The sequence below is a fragment of the Myotis yumanensis genome, unplaced genomic scaffold (assembly GCF_028538775.1).
Source record: "Myotis yumanensis isolate MYYU_CA2020_CCGP unplaced genomic scaffold, mMyoYum1.0.hap1 SCAF_13, whole genome shotgun sequence".
Lineage (NCBI taxonomy): Eukaryota > Metazoa > Chordata > Mammalia > Chiroptera > Vespertilionidae > Myotis > Myotis yumanensis.
The window spans coordinates 7870055-7885729 of NW_027223764.1; positions in this window are offsets into that span (position 1 = coordinate 7870055).

Sequence of the window (15675 nt, forward strand, 5' to 3'; positions counted from 1 at the left end):
TTCCAGACCTTTTGCAGGCTTTACAAAGAGCCCTATGTAGTGGGAGATATTTTGCAGGAAGCTTGTAGCCTTGAGCACAGTACCATTTAGATAACTCAAACACACCTGGCATGGCAGTTACCAGGGATGGCAGCAGAGCGGCTTGCAAGGCCAGGTAATTGAGCTTCTTTTCCCTATTATTTGAGCAAGGGTGTTTACAGAACCAAGAATAGCAGAGTGAATTCATAGAACACAGGACCATCTATGCTTAGTGGACAATTTCAAATAGCAGTTTTTGCAACATGGAGGTTACGGGAGCAAGATGGAGTGCCTGTGCTTCACAGGAAAGGACCCCATTAATCTGAATCTACAGGTTCAGCTGCCAAAAGATTGTGTTTCCGAGGTGAGAAGAGGGAACACCAGCCTCCTGTTCAGAATCTCTTGTAACAGGAGCCTAAGCCTGTCTTGGTGCCTGCAGGTGTTGGCAGGAATGGGGTCTGCAGGTTTGCTGTTCCTGGGAAGCACCTGGGTATGAGGACACGCTTGTCCTCTTTCCCGGGGGTGGGCTGGGTACACAGCCACCGCCAAAGGACCTGGACAGAGAACAAAAGCAAATGCAACCCTTTGTTGAGCAAGAAAGAGTCAAACAAACTTTGTTTAAAGAGATAGCCCTGTTTGGAAACCATATAGTCTATTTCCTAAGAATTTCTATGCTGCGTGGACTGTACTTTGACCTGGAGATAAGAAGGTGGAGGTGGCCTGGCCTGCCTCTTGCAGGATCAGGGATCAAGCCCCCAACCCGGGCATGTGCCCTGACCTGGAATCCACCGTGACCTCCTGGTTCATAGGTCCATGCTCAACCAGTGAGCCACAGCGGCAGGCAGAGTTTCTCTTGCTCACTGAATTCCAGGCACACCAGCCGGGCTGGACTTGTGTAAAGTTTTTGAAAGTGCCTACCCCAGGGTCTTTGCATATTCTGTTTCCTCTTCCCAACACATACCATCCCCACTCTCTTCTGACCTAAGTCAAAGTATCCCCCCTCCTCCAAGAAGCCTTTCTCACTGCCCACAGTGGGACCAGTTCTTCCTTTACATTCTAACCATATTCCCATTATCCTTCCATGGAACATATCCTGGCTGGTAACCGTATTTCAGTGACTATTTGTTTAGACCTTGCCTTGGTGGGAGGGTCGTTGTGTGGATGGTCATTTTTTATAAAAATATATATTTTATTGATTTTTCACAGAGAGGAAGAGAGAGGGACAGAGTGTTAGAAAAATCGATGTGCTTGCAACTAAGGTACATGCTCTTGGCCAGAATCAAACCTGGGACCCTTCAGTCCGCAGGACAACGCTCTATCCACTGAGCCAAACCGGTCTGGGCTGGATGGTCATTTCTGTGTTGCCAGAGCCTAGCACAGCCCCTGGCAGGTACCTTGATCACTGTTGATCAGGCATTGCTGGAGGAAAGGATGGGACCTTGGAAGCTAATGACTCATGGGCTGGTGAGCTGGGTAAGTTCTAGATCTCTCCTGCCTCTCCCACCCTGGCCTGTGCCCAGGAGGATGCTTCTGTGGCCTCCCTTGGCCTTGCCCTTGGCCCTCTGGTTATGTTCAGCCAATGGGAGGTACCTCAGGGAGATCAGAGGGGAGGAGGAAGGGTTAGAGTATGTCTACCCAGGCTCCCTAGCATCTGTGCTGGCCTTGGGCAATGTTGCACTTCTGTCCTGAGGACTGCAGTTCCTCTCAAGCAGCTCCCTCCCATGGCCCCAGCTCCTTCCATGTTCCTATGACAGCTCCCTCCCTCCCTCCGGGCTTCAGGCGACCAGGATGTCAGAGCTTCCAGCTGCTGCTGAGCCCTGTCCACCTCTGTAACTAGTCCCTTTGATATGCCCTTTGAGTGGGTCATCTCTTTGCCTCTGAGGCCCTTCACAGGGAGGGAGGATGTGGTTCAGAGGCCTGGGGTCCATCTGGGGGGATTAGCTAGGCTCTGGGCACCTTCCTTTCGTGACTCCATAATGAGGATTTCAGTCCTTATCAGAGAAGGGTTCAGAATTGTGTAGTTGTTGGGTTTCTGATTTTGCAGCCCACACTAGTAGCAGCCAACCTACTCTGTGGTTTGGTTGTAGTTTTTGCCAAAGGTTTAGTACATTATCTTCAAATAGTCAGTTGGTCCCACCACCCATGCCCTCCTAGTTCCAGCCACAGATTAGTCTAGGAATCAGGGAACTGCTCACCTGAGTGGCTTTTCATCTAGTCAACAGCCACCACCAGAGGGCAGAGCTGGAGAGGAAGGGGAGGGTGTCAGTTCATCCTTGCTATGTCCAGGTCACCATGCCCTGTTCTACATGCCAAGGGCAGATAGTGGTCACCCCTGTCCTCGAGGGACTCACTGAGGCAGATTTGTTCACTATAACGAAAAACTTTCCAAAGCTTAGAGTCATTGGAAAATAGTTTCTCAGTGGGGTTTGCTCCCTGTCTCACCTGGATAACATTATGATTTGAGCAGAAGCGGACAGAAGCCAAGAATCAGGTGAGGGTTGATTAGAGGATCTACTTTGAATGTTCTTTTCAAATCTGGGATCCTACAAGAAATTTTGGAAACTGAAACGTAGAGAAAAGACTTTCCCTTTCCATTCAAGCAACAGTCACCTGTGGGAGCACACCATCCAAACCCCCCTTCCCAAGGATAAGAAATCACCCAAGAGGTGACAAAATCACAGGTAATGAGAACAAGGTGAGCAAACACATCTGGGGAGTGTAATCCCAAGGACAGGCATTGAGGGCTGAGCGCTGGATAGGAGTTGGGTGGCCTTGGTCAAGTGGGGTCCTGGGAGGAAATGGCAGTGATCAGATCGTAGCTCTCAAAGTGGAAAATGCTCAAGAAATACACTGAGTAGCCAGATTATTTTGACCACCTCACGTTTGTAGGCAAATTAGCCATACACTGCATCATATGGGAAACGAAAGCCGAAGGCTTGTTTGAACACCTTTGCTGTCTGCAGTTACCAAGATAAAACATCTCCAATTCGCACAGGAACACAAGGATTGGACAGTCGAGCATTGGAAAAAAGTCATGTGGTCCGATGAATCACATTTCCAGTTGCATCATGCAGGTGGCGGAAACAGCAGAAAAGCATGCACCCCACACCCATGAGTGCAACCCTTCAAGCTGGTGGGGGCAGTGTTATGGTTTGGGGCATGTTTTCTTGGCATGATTTGGGCCCTTTAATTCTTGTGGAACAATGTCTGAATAGCACAACATACCTAAGTATCGTTGCTGATCAAGTTCATCCTATCATGTTGATGGCATATCCCAATGGAGATGGCTTCTTCAACAAGACAATGCGCCATGCCACGGTGCTCGTATTGTGCAGGAGTGGTTTCAAGAACATGAAGGAGGCTTTACCTTGCTTAGGTGGCCCCCACAATCACCAGATCTCAATCCAATTGAGCATTTGTGGGACAAAGTTAAAAGAACCACAGGCAGCTGGTTCCACAACCATCAAATCTCACAGAACTGGACAGTGCTATTCATCAGGCATGGTGTCAGATTCCTCACATCACCTTTCAACATCTCGTGGAGTCAATGCCAAGAAGAATCGCCGCAGTATTGAAGGCAAAAGGTGGCCCAACGAAGTACTGATGGGGTGGTCATAATAAACTGGCCACTCGATGTAGAGCACCTGTTTAGTCCCACTTTACAGCCAAGACCACCAAGGTCCTGAAAGGTTAAAGGGCTTCCTTTAAGGGCAATTGCAAGAGCAGGCTTTGGTCATAGGGCTCCACCTCCTACTGTGCTGCTGCTCCCTCCTTTTGAAGGTCTCAGTTGATGACCTGTGAAATGGGTGGAATCTAGACCACTGATGTAGGAACATTGTCCCTGCACCAAGCTGCCCCCCGAGGAGGGCTGGGCACCCCTGCCACAGTCACTAGTCTCAGACAGTGCTGAGCCTGCCTGGTCTCTTTGGCAGGGTGGCCCAAAGCCGGCCAGTGGGGCACCAGGCTGTCTTCTATTTGCCTGCCCATGGTAGGGCCAGCTCAGCTCCTCTCTCCTTTCTAGGGATCCGAGGTTCTGAGATTCTGCCAGCTGTCTGCCCTGGGAAGAAGGGGAAGGCCAGCACCTGTGGGAAAAGTCATTCACTGCCACCTGTTGGCTGTTGGCAGCAGGGTCAGGTCAGGGCCTGAGGGAGCCCTGCCAGCTGGCATAGCAGCTGTCCAGGTGGCGGGGGGGGGGGGGGGGGGGGCGGGGGGGGGCGATGGGGGTAATTCGGGTCCTCCTCCTACACCCTGGGCCTGTTGAAAGTTTGTTTATTCCTCTGCTTCAGCACCTCTTGTATGTGTGCCCTCCAGTCCCCTGACCTTGTCCTTGTCTTGCCCTTGCGAGGCTGCCATCACCTCTTTCTAGGTCCCTGCACCACCCCCTTCAGGTCCTCCTCCCCGCAGCTTCTTCCCAGCTTAATCCTGTGGGTGCTCCCTATGCCCTCCGATGCATGTCTCACGTGTTTGTTCATTCATTCATGTCTGTTTTTTTTTTAAATATGTTTTTATTGATTTCAGAGAGAGGCAGGGAGAGAGACAGAAAGAGAAAGAAGGCGAGAGAGAGAGAGACATGGGTCAGCTGCCTCCTGCACACTCCCTACTGGGGATCAAGCCCACAATCCCGGGCAAATGTCCTGACTGAGAATTGAACCTGTGACCTCCTGGTGCATGGGACGAGGTCAACCACCGAGCTACACCGGCCAGGCACTTATGTCTATTTTTATGAGGCTACAACGTGCGGGGCGCTCTTCCAGCCTTGAGGGACGTTCTTACAACAGTGAGGAGAACATCCTCCCTCCCTGTCCTCATGCGGCTGATGGGTCATGGGGCACAGACACCGAGTGCCTACAAGTCAATACGCACCTAAAACGAAGACAGCCCCCGGAGGAGGGCCTGCCCCGGGCTATGTCATTCGGGCTTTTTCTAAAGAGAATAACTTGGGGTATCAGGTGAAGTTTAGGGGGGGTCCACGCTCCTAAACCAGCCGTGCCAAGTTGGCCACTGTTAGGGGTTGGATTATGTTTCCCCCAAAAGATATGTTGGGAGTCCTAACGCCAGGATCTGAGAGCAGGACCCTGTTTGGAGATCAGGAAGGAGGAGTCAGGTCAGTCTGACTGGTGTCCTTATAAAAAGGGGAAATGTGGACACAGTGATGGGCACACAGGGAGAACCCCGTGTGGTCATGAAGGAAGTGAGCTGGTGATGCTTCTCCCAGCCGAGGGGTGGCCAAGGTGGCAGCAGCCACCTGAAGGGGAGGCGTGGGCAGATCCGTCGGAGCCAGGCCTGCTAATTCCGGTCTCAGACTCCCCAGCCTCCAGAACTGGGAGAGAACACGTTTTATTGTTTGAGTCATCCAGTCGGCGGCACTTTATTATGACAGCCTGAGGTGACTAATCAGGCCACCACGTGGCCCTGCCGGCTTCATTGCTGCCACTCCCCCACCGTACAGTCAGGTCCACGGAAGAAGGACTCGCTGTTCTGGAGTGAACCTGCTGTTCCCTCTTCTGAGCTTCTGCACCTGCAATGCCCCCTGCCAGGGAGTCGGCTGCCTCTCCATCTCCCCTGAGCAACCTGGCCCTGAGCTCTCCCTCCCAGGCCTGCCTCCTGCCCCACCAGGCTAGTCCTCCACCATCCCTCCCTCTTCTCCAAATTTGCTCCTCCAGGTCCCAGAGCCGACTCTCTGCTCTCAAAGCCTGGGACCCTGGGCATGGCGTCCACAGTGTCAGTCCCAGATGCCGCTGCCCACGGTTTCCCGGGCCGGAGTGAACACGTGGATGCCACCCCTGCTGAAAGTTCTCACCACCCCGGACCCTCTCATGAATCTCATTTCATTGCCCATCGACCAGGAAACAAGGGTCTTGTGGCAAATGACCGCAGGAGAGAGAAACTTTGTTTCCTGGCTTAAAACGTGGATTGTCATCAAAACAAAAACACAAAATTAATAATTTCTCAGAGACGAGTAGGCCTACAGCCCTGGGATACTGTATCCCAGCAGGACTGGGAGTCACACAAAGGCCCTTTAAAAAGGCCTGTGCGCAGCCCTGGCCGGGGTGCCTCAGTTGGTTGTGTTGTCCCATGCACCGAAAGGTCACTGGTTTGATTCCCGGTCAGGGCACATACCCAGGTTGCAGGTTCAATCCCCAGCTCAGCCTCCATCCGCTGCCTCCCTGCCTCAGAGCACATGGCCACCACTGGACCTGCAGCCAAGACCCAGGTCACCCCAAGTCATCCAAGGCTCAGGGCAGTGCTTTCACTGAGTGCCTATTATGTAGCCCACAACCTTGGGGGGCCTGTTTAAACATTGTTCTCCCCAAGTCATCGGCCATGTCTGTGAGTCTGGGGAGGAGGTGAGACGGGCTGTCCTTGACCAGGGAGAAGGGCTCTCACCTGTGGCCAACCAGTCCCACCCCCTCCATTATGCCTCTGCTTTCCTTTCTGTCTTCACAGTCCTCTCTCCTCTTGCCTTGATATTTCAGGGGCCTCCTCCTCCTGGCTGGCCTCCCAGCCTGCAGTCTTCTTGCAAGCCTTGGCCTAGACCCGAGGATGGTGCTGAGCCTTCCCTGCCTTGCTCCTTTCCACTCTGGGCCACCCTGTCCTGGGACATCCTTGCTTTGGGCACTAATCTGCCAGCATCGCAGTGTTACTGAGGCGCTGGCTCTCTCCCACTGTGCTCGCCTGGAGGACTGAATGGAAGGCTCTGCTCTCCTCTCCCTCCAGAGCCAGCCCAGAGCTGGTGGCTGGTAATGCTCTATTGATGGAGCTTTTTTGCCAGCATGGTGCTGCTGTTATATTAGAAACCAGCAAGCTGAACAGAAGATGCCTTAGTAAGCCAAATTTGGAATCTTTATTATGCCGGCAGTCTCAGAGGAGTTGCCTCTCAAAGTCTGAGCAAAGCAACATGGAGGATGCTTTCCCTTTATACCCTTTAGTTTCTTTGTCCCCCCAATATGGATCATACTTCTGGACCTTTCGTGGGCTTTGCAAAAAGCCCTATGTACTGGGAGATATTTTGCAGGAAGCTTGTAGCCTTGAGCACAACACAATTCAGTAACTTTGAGCACAACACAATTCAGATAACTAAAAGACACCTGGCATGGGAGTAACCAGGGACGGAACAGACCCTTATGTCAGCAGAACGGCCCACAAGGCCAGATAATTGAGCCTATTTTCCCTCTTATTTGAGCAAGCGTGATTACAGAAGTCAAGAATAGCAGAGTTAATTCACAGAACAAAGGACCATCTATGCTTAGTGGAAGATGTTAAACAGCAGTTTTTACAATATAGAGGTTACGGGAACAAGATGGAGTGCCTATGCTTCATTCCCCACTGGTTTTATGTATACGAGTCAAATCATTGACTCTATTAGTGAGTTAGATGCCCGCCCCCCCCTCCCCACACACAGTTGCTCTGTTAGGTTTGCCAGTACTTCCCATGTTATTCCATTTCTGAGTTTCCATGTCTATTTTGGGGGAGGTCTATGGGGGTTCCCCTCTACAGAGAGTATAAAAAGAGTTATGATTGCGGTATACGTGAGTCTTAGCTTTAGAGGGTCTGATGAGGAGTCCCGATTCTTTATTCTGCCTAGCCGCCTTGAGTCGGGTATGGTGGAGCCAGGCTGGGATTCTGTTGACCTTTACTGCTGTGGGGGTGGTCAGGATAATGGTATACGGTCCCTTCCAGGTAAGAGTCAATCCTTGGGTGGTAAATTTCTTTACCCAGAGTCTCCAGGTTGGAAGGGATGGATCGGATCAGAAGTTGGTACAGGCAGAGCATCTCGGACGTGCTTCTGGACTGCTTTTTAGAGCCAAGAGATCCTTGCTGTCTGTCAGAGGGACGATGAGGCCTGGGCACAGAAGGAGGTGAGCTTGTGACCTGTTGGAGACAAACTGTATTATAAAATTGAGTATTATTGAGCAATTAGAACAGCAAGAGTTACAACAAATGGTCTCGTGAAAGGGAAAGAAAACATTTTCAGTTCTAATAACTCCTATTGAAATAGAATTTTTCTCCCTAAAATTACCCTTATCAAAGGGCCAAATTAAGATTAATTTACTTATTGTATTCAATTTGACCTGATTATTTGCATAAACACAACAGGAATGGTAACTGACCACCTTTGCGGGAATTTCATGGTTGAGTCTTAAAATGTGCCCCGGAGGGCAGGGAAACCAGGCCATCTAGCTGCTATCAGGCCTGCCTGCAGTATCTGCTGAGTTAGGTGAGTTCCTCGCCTGTGTTGACTTTACCTGGGCCATGCCGACTACAAGGCTTATTTTATAGCCCTCCTCCTCCTCGTGGTGGCATAGAGCAGTGATGGCGAACCTATGACATGCGTGTCAGAGGTGACACGCGAATTCATTTTTTTGGTTGATTTTTCTTTGTTAAATGGCATTTAAATATATAAAATAAATATCAAAAATATAAGTCTTTGTTTTATTATGGTTACAAATATCAAAAAATTTCTATATGTGACACGGCACCAGAGTTAAGCTAGGGTTTTTCAAAATGCTGACACGCCGAGCTCAAAAGGTTCGCATCACTGGCATAGAGTGTGTGTGGATTCTGCAGGGACGCAGAGGCAGTCTCATTGCCCCCTTCTACTCTGACTAACCGCCAGTGATGGCACGGTATGGGCCTGTCGCTTTAGTGCCAGCCATTTTCAGGGCTACTAAGCAGGATACCAGGCTTTCTCCATGGCATCCTATTGGCTTCAAGTCTTCAGAGTTCAGACAGGGCTCTTTAAAACATGACACACCAGTCAAAGCTTTCGGTCAATAAAACCACTCTTGGAAATCGGTCTTATTGAATTTATGCAAAGAAAAGCATTGCCATGTATAGGAAGCGAGGCTCAGTGATTGAGGATTGACCCTGGAAGCAAGAGGTCACCAGTTCCAGTCCTGATCAGGGCACATGACCAGGTTGCAGACCTGATCCCTAGTTGGGGGGCAAATTATAGAACAGAGGTTCTCGCCCTCGCTGCGTAATAGAGTTGACTCGGGAGCTTTCAAAGGAAACCCCATGCCCAGGCTATCCCTGGGACCAGTAGGAATTTCTGGGATGGGGCCCAGCACCAGTATTTTTAAAAAATCTGTGGGACATGTATAGCCAGGGTTGAGAACCAACGCGTGTCTCCTTCTAAGAGTCTAAATGGCACTTGCTAATCTTAAGGCTTACTCATTCTCAGAGTGTGATATGGGGCTCCACAAGGGGGCAGAGCTGGCCTCTACTCCCAGCTGCCTCTCTTTCTACCTGTGCTCCCAGGACCAGGGCAGCACCTGCCTGTGCCTGTCCCCCCACAAACCCCATCGTTCCTCAGTCCGCACTGAGTCGGAGGTCAGCAGTGACAAGGGTGGGATACAAAGCCCTTGTGGAAAACCAGGCATCTCCCTGCCTTCCAAGCCTCTTGTTGAGAAAAATAATGACAACTTTACAAAGCTATTTCATAAAAAGTTATGTTAAATGAACATCAAATTACTTTCCCTTTTACTAGCTTTAAATGCTAATAGTGCCATTCATTCCTGACCTTCAGGAATATGAGATGTTTTCGATGACAACATAGAGTTCTTGTTTGAAAACGCAAGCTACTTGGGACCACATCTTATTACATCTAAGTATAGCGTGCGCCAGCATCTCGCACTTCAGCCGCCCATCTATACGTAGCTGGTGTATATTTCAGTTGACGCTTATTGTTCTCCTGCATACGTGCCAAATTCCTTAATGATGACTCTGACAAAGACATGGAGCTCGGTATATAGACATTATATCTGCTACCATGTCATCAGTGTTATCTATTAGAACGCTATTTGTGACAAATCACATTCAAAATGAAAATCAAATTGATTTTTCTGTGATTTTAATATGGTGCCCTCCCAGCAAGCCTTTGATTGAACCTTAAACACTTTAATGCTCTGTTTTTGTTTGAGGCTGATCAGGAATGGAGCTTGTGCTATTCACAAAGCCAAAACGATCTTCAGAACAACAAAATCAAATTTCCAAAAGCAGCTTCATTTGCAAGCCCAGGGAATGAACTTGGTAACGCTCTCTTAAGGGGGCATGCAACACAAGGACACATGCTCAGGTTTCTTGCTTGATCCCCACTGTGGGGTGTGGATGTTTCACTCTCTCTCTCTCCCTCTCCTTTCCTCTCTGAAAGCAATCAAAAATAGACATATGGAGGTAATGTTTCTGGAAAACTGGAAAATATCCCAAAGAGTAAGCCACACCCTTTGTGAACATTACCCTGGGTCACGCTCCCAGGGCTTCTGGAAAACTGGAAAATATCCCAAAGGGTAAGCCACACCCTTTGTGAACATTACCCCATTTAATCCTCCCAAACAACCTCATGAGGAAGGCATTCTCATTTTATAACTGAAAACTAAGGCTTGGGTGCCTAAGTGTCACATCAAGGACAGTTAGCAGGTATGTGGCACACACCGATATGATGACACCAAAGCCCAGCTCTCAGCATCCTCCCTCCATTGTACTGCTCTGTCACATTCATTATACCTTTGTGTTTCCTGCTTGTGCTCCCTTCTTTCTTGAACTGATTCCATGTAGAAACCATGGTGCTAGAGCGAAGTGACAGCCACGGCTGAGAGCCTGTTTAGAACCAGCCAGTCACCACTCCCGGAGGGGGAATGAGGACCCAAAACCGTGCATCCCTTCCCACATCCGGCCTCCAGGGCAACTGTCAGTTTTCACGCCAGAAGAAAGAGGTGACCCCGACGGATCGTTTTAATTGCCATGGAAGTCAGACTATCCTGACAGGAGGCCCTGATATCAAAAGAAACCATGCAAGTCCGCACCCTCCGATTCTTCAGCCCTCCCAGCCCAGGGAATTTTGTCTGGTCAGGTAATGGCATTGTCTTCAGTGGCAGAAATTAGCTCATTAAGGATGCAGCAGCCTGTAGTAATCATGATAATTTGTCGGGCACTAAAATCATCTCTCTACCAGCCCTGACAGACAATGCTCTGGCAATTATAGACTAGGGGGAAACAAAAAGGATAAAGATTAAGGAAAGAATCACCATGCAGAACGGCTTCAGCAAAAGGAGTTACAGATTTGCACATTGAACCTGGTGATCTTAATCTTGAAGTTGTAGAAGAATTAGATACTATTAATCAATTTTTTAAATTGCCTTTATTCAACTTTGGTAACTTCATTGGGTGGTTGTTTTCTTGTGTTTTACAGGAGCCATTTTTTATTTTGTTATTTATTATTTTTTAAAATATGTTATTGATTAGTTTAGAAAGAGAGGAAGGGAGAGGGGAAGAGAGAGAGATAGCAACACCAATTGGCTGCCTCCTACATACCCCCTACTGGGGGTTGAGCCTGCAAGCTGGGTATGTGCCCTGACCAGGAATTGAACCGGAGACCTCTTGGTGCAGGGGATGACACTCAACCAAATGAACTACACCTGCCAGGCCAGGAGCCATTTTGTAAAGATTGGTATCAGATGAATTAGTGGGAGCTTAAATTTTGATGCATGATGTGATCCCGTGGATGAGGTTAGCACGAGGGCAGTTTTGAGGAACCGCTTTGGTCGTGGGTCCCCTTAATTTCAAGGGCAAAGATCTCAGTAAGCTTGAGCCCAGAGCAGTGATCCCCAAACTCTGTGGTTTGGGAGGGGGACCAGCCAGCTACACCTCCCGTGGTTCCTGTCTGAGAGGCGGGACGGACGGCAGGCTCACTGCTCCCACTCAGGCAGCTGAGGGGTCTGTCTCCTGGTTTCTCTTCTGGGACTTTGTGGGGTCACGCTCCCAGGGCCTTGGAAAACTGGAAAATATCCCAACTACTCGCTGAGCCTTGCCCCCGCCCTTTGAAGAGAGTGCCAGCTACCTTGTGCTGAGATGTGACTTTTTTTTCTGCAAAGGCACAATCTCTAAAAAAGATTAAAATATCTCCTAATCAATCCAAATAAGGATTCTTTTTTTAAAAATATTTTTATTGATTTCAGAGAGTAAGGGAAAGGGAGAGAATCAATTATTGGCTGCTTCCTGCACGCCCTCTAGTGGGGATGGAGCCCGCAACCTACACATATGCTCTGACCAGGAATCAAACTATGACCTCCTGGTTCATAGGTTCATGCTCAACCACTGAGATATACCAGTTGGGCTCAAATAAGGACTTAAGATAACATTTCTTCCTGATTATATTAATAATAGCTGTTGCCTATGGAAAATTGGGGTGGTGGGGGGCACAAATAAGAAAATAAAAATGACCAATAGCACCATTAGCTAAATAACCATTGTTGGCATTTTAATTTAGCCCCCTCTACACACCCTTTAACAAAAACAAACACAAAAAAATAGGATTTGTGTGTGAGTACAAACATGGGTTTGCTGTTATTATGCCTGTGTTTTGCCTGTACTGTATCATGTTTTCCACAGTAGCATTTTTCTATCACACTGTTTTATTTATTTATTTTTTAAATATATTTTATTGATTTTTTACAGAGAGGAAGGGAGAGTGATAGAGAGTTAGAAACATCGATGAGAGAGAAACATCGATCCGCTGCCCCCTCACAGCCCCCACTGGGGATGTGTCCGCAACCCAGGTACATGCCCTTGACCGGAATCGAACCCAGGACCCTTGAGTCCGCAGGCCGATGCTCGATCCACTGAGGCAAACCGGTTTCGGCCTATCACACTGTTTTAAATAATCAGATAGACTGCAATCCCAGGTCCTGTGGGGTTTGGGCAGTTGTTCTGGCTTGTATGACACTCACTCTTTACACTCCTCCTTGGTTGTTTCTCTGGACAAGGGTCTTAACCATTTCTGTGCCAGGGGCCCCCTGGCTGCCCGGGGAAAATGTGGGCCTCTTCTCAGAATAATGTTTTTAAATGTAAAATAAAATACAGGAGCTTACAGCGTAAACGTATTGAAATAGTATCCAAATAGTAAAAAGAATCCATTTGTCGAATAGCATGTTCCTTTAGGCCTGTATTGAACAGCAGCATGTCAGACAGTGTGGTGGCTCTAAGAATCCCAATCATGATAGAGTAGTGATCACAGTAGCATCATCTCCAGCTGTTTGTAACGAATGTCCTGAGGTGTGAGGAGGTGTGAGATCTCTACTGGTCTAAGGTGACAGGGATGGCTGTGGTGTGTTCCCTACATTCATGAAAGCAAGCCCAAGTTTCACTCACTGAACACCAAGATATAACTTCTTTTTCTCATCAAAGTTCTTTTTATTCCCATGGAAGATTTGACTCCTGGTTTCCACCCAGGGGACACAGGGGTCCGGGAGCCTGGTGAACATCCCTGCCCTGGGAGGACCCCAGCAGGAGCTGGTGGCTGTTGACCAGATGAAATACCACTCAGGCTAGCAGTTTCCTGATTCCTGGACTAATATGTGGCGGGAACCAGGAGGGCATGGGTAATGGGACCCACTGAATCTTTGAAGATAATGTGCTAAACCTTTGGCAAAAACTACAACCAAACCACAGAATTGGTTGGCTGCTACTGCACTGACCGATCAGATGATGATGACCACCCCAGCAGTCCTTCAGTGACACTTCCAAAAATACTGAATATTGAAAACTTCCTAAGCAAATACTCTCAAGGTTTTATTATTATTTGTAGAACTAACTCACTTCGTTGTACTGATGGGGTGGGCATAATAATCTGGCCACTCAGTGTAGTGTGGGCTGCAAAACCAGAAACTCAAGAACTACACAATTCTGAACTCTTCCCTGATAAGGAGCGAGATCCTCATTATGGAGTGAGGAAAGGAACGTACCCAAAGCCCAGCTAATCCCCACAGATGGACCCCAGGCCTCTGACCCACATCCTCCCTCGTTGGGGTGAGCCAATGGGAACATGATCCAGTGTCCAGCTGCACCTGTGAGGGACCCCAGAGGCAAAGAGATGGCCCAATCAAAGGGCATATCAAAGGGACAGGGCTCAGCAGCAGCTGGGAGCTCTGACATCCTGGTGGCCTGAAGCCCGGAGGGAGGGAGGGAGCTCTCATAAGAACATGGAAGGAGCTGGGGCCATGGGAGGGAGCTGCTTGAGAGGAGCTTCAGTCCTCAGGACAGAAGTGCAACGTTGCCCAAACCCAGCACATATGGGAGGGAGCCTGGGTAGAAATACTCTAACCATTCCTCCCCGCCTCTGATCTCTCTGAGGAGCCTCCCATTGGTTGAACCCAACCAGAGGGCCAAGGGCAAGGCCAATGGAGGCCATAGAAGATTCCTCCTGGCCACAGGGCAGCAGGGGGAGGCAGGAGAGATCTAGAACTTACCCAGCTCACCAGCCCATGAGTCATTAGCTTCCAAGGTCCCATCCTTTCCTCTGGCAATGCCTGATCCATTGGTGATCAAGGTATCTGCCAGGGGCTGTGCTAGGCTCTGGCCACACAGAAATGACCATCCACACAACGACCCTCCCACCAAGGCAAGGGCTAAACAAACAGGCACTGAAATACGATTGCCAGCTGAGATATGTTCCATGGAAGGGAAATGGGAACATGATTAGATTGTAAAGGAAGACCTGGTCCCACTCTGGTCAGTGAGGACGGCTTCTTGGAGGACAGGGGACACTTTGACTTAGGTCAGAAGTGAGTGGGGATAGTATGTTTTGGGAAGAGGAAATAGAATATGCAAAGACCCCGGAGTGGGCACTTTCAAAAAGTTTCCAGGCCAGTGCGCCTGGAATTCAGTGAGCAACAGAGAAAAACTCCCCGCCGGTGTGTCTCAGTGGTTGAGCGTCGACCTATGAACCAGGAGGTCACAATTCAATTCCATGTCAGGGCACCTGCCCGGGTTGCGGACTTGATCCTCGATCCTGGAAGAGACAGGCCAGGCCACCTCCACCTTATCTCCTTGTCAAAATACAGTCCACGCAGCTCAGAAATTCTTTGGAAATAGACTATATGGTTTCCAAACAAAGCTATCTCTTTAAACAGTGTTTGTTTCACTCTTTCTTGCTCAAGGAAGGGCTGCCTTTCCTTTTGTTCTCTGTCCAGGTCCTTCGGAGTTGGCTCTCCACTCAGCCCACCCCCGGAGAAGAGGAGACACGTGTCTTCATATGCAGGTGCCTTCTAGGAACAGCAAACTTGCAGACCCCATTCCTGCCAACACCTACAGGCACCAAGACGGGCTTGGGCTCCTGTTACGAAGAGATTCTGAACAGGAGGCTGGTGTTCCCTGTTCTCACCTCAGAAACACAATCTTTTGGCAGCTGAACCTGTAGACTCAGATTAATGGGGTCCTTTCCTGTGAAGCATAGGCACTCCATCTTGCTCCCGTAACCTCCATGTTGCAAAAACTGCTATTTGAAATTGTCCACTAAGCATAGATGGTCCTTTGTTCTATGAATTAACTATGCTATTCTTGGTTCTGTAAACACCCTTGCTTAAATAATAGGAAAAAGAAGCTCAATTACCTGGCCTTGCAAGCCGCTCTGCTGCCATCCCTGGTTACTGCCACGCCAGGTGTGTTTGAGTTATCTAAATGGTACTGTGCTCAAGGCTACAAGCTTCCTGCAAAATATCTCCCACTACATAGGGCTCTTTGTAAAGCTGGCAAAAGGTCTGGAAACCCCATATTTGGCAGACAAAGAAACCAGGAAGGTATAAAGAGAAAGCTTCCTCCATATTAGTTTGCTCAGACTCTGGAGATAACTCATCTGAGACCGCCGGTGTAATAAAGACT